Here is a 4898-nt window from a genome sequence, read left to right on the forward strand (position 1 = left end):
CATTATGTGTGTAAGAGATTTCGAAACTCTTTGCTATAAAATAATTAAAATTAAAAGTTAAATATAATTTTTGAACACTTTTATATTATTAAGAATATATAATTCGGTTCCCGAAATATATTAATTCATTATAAAACGTATACGTGATATTATTTTTCTCATATAAAAATGACTAGAATAAATTAAATTATCTATTAAAAAACTAAAAAGTAATTAAACGACTTAGACTTAGATGATAATAATAATGAAACATTTTATTAAAAAAAGATTCAATAACTAGTAGGTCAGGTTATAATTTTTTATTTATTTATTTATAACATTATGAGCTATTAAGCTCATCATCTCGTTCGCTCTCTGTCTTGTTTTCATTCGGCAAGTCACAAACGATATATGATACTCGTATGTTCCTACTTCAACTCTCGAGAATCTGAAACAAACGAAACTCGTGTCCAATATACAGGGTGTCCGGTAACTAACAGACCAATGATTACAAATGGATTCTTTGGTCAATTTGGGAACGATTTTTCCTCAGCAAAAATGTCGAAAAAGGTCATCATTTTTTACAACTTTCCAATCTTTGTCATTATGTATCTTTATAACTAAGCCTTAAATTAAAATTTTATTATAGTAAACTCTACCTGAAATTAACTGAAGAATGTAATTATGTTAGACTTTTAACTCCAAAACGTTTAGTTTTCAAAAAACCTATTTTTTTCAATCGCTTATAACTCGAAAATTATTGACTTCTCAACATTTTTGCTAAGGAAAAATCGTCTCCAAATTAGCCAGAGAATCCGCCCTTAATCATTGGTCCGTTAGTTACCGGACACCTTGTATATATTATATAAAAGTGTATAGCACGTCAGAAGCTTGTGAGCTTACAGCGATAAGTAAAAACAATTGCGTATCTATTTCATTGCGTTTATCTGTTTAAACGCGCGCTTTAATTTTTCCAACGTTTTTGCCTGTTTATATTTTAAAGGTCCTCTCTTCTAAAAATCTTGTTTTAAAGATCCTCTCCGCGAGCAAAATTCGAAAACATAAATTATTTAAATTTAATAAGGAAAACAATTAGATATTTAAAGACAAGGCTCGTGTGATATTATAAAATTAAGATTTAGAAAGACAGGGCCAACTATAACGAGCATATTAAATTAGTGAGAGATGTAATGTCAACACATAATTGATTTATTTCTTAGTAGATACAATGATAATAAAAATAATAAAACGTTTCGGCTGTTACCTCAGCCTTCTTCAGTAAATATAAAAACAATAAAAATTCTCTTAAGAAAAATTATGACATATTACGCATTAGAGTCTATTTTTTAATGAACATTTTGGTTTAATAAGTCGATGAATTTAAATTGGGTTACGCTTATAACATTTATTAAATTAGATATTTTTTCTAATCGGCTAACCATTTTTTAGTTAAGATGGTAAACTTTTTGATTATGTCAAAAAACATGTAAACGAGTTCCCTGTTGTTAGTAGAACAGGTTGACGGCCCATTCCATGTCATCAATTCTTTTGAACATTATTAGTTAAAATTATCGTCAGAACCGCTTGATATGAGAATTGAAAACAATTAGATGTTATCCAGCATCAAAAAGTTAGTCCCCATCATCAAGGATATTTCCGAGTAAGTTCGTCATTGCAGTATATTTCACCGTGATTGTCTAAGTATATTTTTATTTTTTTGGTATATTAATTTATATTAATAAGTTATTTTTTTTTATGTGAAAGATCTTAATTGTGTTTAGAATTGCTTACTTAAATTGATGAGTAGTCAAGATTCCGCCAAGTTGATGTGTTCACTATACAAAGTCACATAAATTATTTAATATTTTTACTTTATTATTTGTAAATCCTCGGTAATTTCAAAATTTTTCTATTTGAAAATTATTAATTTTCTATTGCCAATTAATTTTATCACAGAATTTACTCTTACTCCCATTGCACTTTCGTTTGCGGTTTTCAGTATACGATTTTTTATCGTAGTTACTGAAAATTATTATTGTGAATTATACTTGTGCAGTGATTTGAAGAATTTACAATTTCGTTGAAATTGTTGATTTTTCAAAAAAATTACGAGATTCGCGGAAATTGCGTGCTTTCTTGGCATTTTCCGTTCGCGGCAGGCGGTTTATTTTTGATTGTTGCAAGTGTTTTTGTTTTCTCTTGTTTTTGTTTCTTTTTTATTAAAATAGATAATAATAATGTGAAATAAATCACGATATTTGACAGATGTGCATATATATAGAAATTGTAATAATAATAATATTATATCATAAAATTGTAAATTGTTTCAATTTTTTATAGACTGCGATAAAAGATTTTACATTTGGATAAGAAACTGCGGTAAGTAAAAATATAAAATTCTTGAAAACGTAAAAATATTTGATAACGTAAAAAGGTGAACTTTGAAAAATAAGGAACTTAAAAATTGCACTAATAAATGGGCTATATATATGTGAGCCGTGCGCGGATGTAAGGTGTGTTATATCGAAATTTAATTAATAGAATTGAGAATTAATCCCAATTTTAAGTCTTACAAATGTCCAAGCTAATTTTTTGTACCTCGTGTACATTTTTGAAAGTTATATCGAAAAATTAAATTTCAATATGCGTCTTACATCTCACATTTCGCATACGGCTCACATATAGCCTATTTATCTCTTATACTTTATTTCAACCCTTATAGAAATTTATTACTAGTAACGCCAATTTATCACTTATTTCGAGTAATTAATCACTTTTATTTCGAATACTTAAATTACTGTATATTATAGTATTTTAAATACTCAAAATAAGTGATTAATTGGCGTAGTGATAAATTTCTACAAGAGAATAAGGAGCCTTTAAATTCTTAATGTAAAAAATTTCAAGTAATTTTCTTTAATAAAATTTAATTAAAAAATTTAATTAAAAAATTTTTGAACACTGTGTTATATCACATTTAAAATCGTGATTATTTCAATAAAAAAACATTTTATGTGTAAAAAATATATTTTTTATATTTAATAAATTTTATATATATATATGCATATATGTAAAATATTCTCTCTCTCTCTCTCTCTCTCTCTCTCACACACACACACACACACACACACAACGGGGGCCAAATCTCTCAAATTGGTCTCATGATCAATTAGCCTGGATTCGCACCAGGGGCAAAGTCTGTTGGTAATGTCAAACGAATTTAGCCTGGACTTGCACCAGGGGCAAAGTCTTTTGGTCGAGTCTACGAAATTTAGCACGGACTCGAACCAGGGGCAAAGTCTTTTGGTTCAAGTCTACGAAATTTAGCACGGACTCGAACCAGGGGCAAAGTGTGTCGGTAAGGGGCAAAGTCTATCGCACGAAGATGGCGGTCTCTTCTTTAGGCAGGCCTTTGGCGATCTGTCTATTAATCTGTGTTACTGCTATGTTACATGTATATAATACTATATAACGTGCATGTTACATGTAACATATACGGTAATTTCTCACTCATAGATGTAACATTTGTAATATGACATATGTTATTTATATATTGTAATTACATCCCAGATAGCATCGATATTGTAGGATGCCGAAAGATAATCTTTCGCTAAGTCATTATCGTATCTATAATTACAATAAATAATAGAATCCATAAGTGGGAAATTACAACTAACGTGTATGTTACATGTTACATGCACGAATTACGTGTTATATAGCAATTATGTTGTTTGCTGGGCAGTTGCTTCTTGAAAATTACATACGTCTTTTGCAATTGTGTTTTCTTTGCACCTATTGATTGGTCTCATTATTCCGTGCATAAAAAGTATAAATGTATAACGAAAATTGAATGTTTTACAAGATATTGTCAATTTTATAAAAGAATTGTTCACTTCAAACTTTTATAACTCAATAAGTACATCAAAAAATATTTTATTAGTGTTTTGGAAAATTCTCGGGATAAGCTACAAGAATATCTAATAAAAATAGAGGGTTTTGTTTAATAAAAGTTGATCTTGAAATGACCTCTAAATTTGACCCCTACGTCAAAGTAAAGGTCACCATAAAATATCTTATTTTTTCTAGAAACAATTTTTATATATAACAATATAAAATTATATAGAAATATATAAAATTATACATATAATTGCAAAATTAAATATGAAATATGTCTATATATAATTAGATAAAAGACCTTTTTATATACATATACTTATATAAATATATATATATATATATATATATATATATGTAAATATAAAATTTCTTTTTTTTGCAGCGAATTAACACCGCGGTGCGTAAGGCGGTAAACAAGGAGCGGGCGCGCCAATACGTAAATACGCCGATCGCCGCCTTCATACTCCCGCAGCACCAGGATACGTGCTTGCGCCGCCGACAACACCAGGATATATACCGCCAGCAGCACTAGGATACGTGACTGCACCGCCGGCAACATCAGGATATATATTTGCACCGCCGGCAGCACCAGGATATATATATGCACCGCCGACAGCACCAGGATATATATCCGCATCGCCAGCAGCACCAGGATATATATCTGCACCGCCGGCAGCACCAGGATACGTGTGCGCACCACCGGCAGCACCAGGATACATATCCGCACCGCCGGCAGCACCAGGATACGTGTCCGCACCGCCGGCAACACCAGGATACGTGTCCGCACCGCCGGCAGCACCAGGATATATATCCGCACCGCCGGCAGCACCAGGATACGTGTCCGCACCACCGGCAGCATTAGGATACATATCCGCACCGCCGACAGCACCAGGATACGTGTCCGCACCGCCGGCAGCACCAGGATACGTGTCCGCACCGCCAACAGCACCAGGATATATATCCGCACCGCCGGCAGCACCAGGATACGTGTCCGCACCGCCGGCAGCACCAGGATATATATC

The 4898-nt window shown here is 32.0% G+C and overlaps 1 long non-coding RNA gene across 1 annotated transcript; it reads right to left on the reverse strand.

The window, feature by feature from the left end:
- Nucleotides 1-958: 958 nt before the first annotated feature.
- On the reverse strand, nucleotides 959-1929 carry LOC146724130 (uncharacterized). Its single transcript, XR_014924198.1, has 2 exons — nucleotides 1771-1929; nucleotides 959-1676 (listed from the first exon to the last, which is right to left on the reverse strand). It is a non-coding gene; the product is annotated as an uncharacterized LOC146724130 (long non-coding RNA).
- Nucleotides 1930-4898: the final 2969 nt, after the last annotated feature.

Source organism: Nylanderia fulva, unplaced genomic scaffold, assembly GCF_048542155.1.
Source record: "Nylanderia fulva isolate GAGA-0341 unplaced genomic scaffold, ASM4854215v1 Scaffold1476, whole genome shotgun sequence".
NCBI classification, from domain to species: Eukaryota; Metazoa; Arthropoda; class Insecta; order Hymenoptera; family Formicidae; genus Nylanderia; species Nylanderia fulva.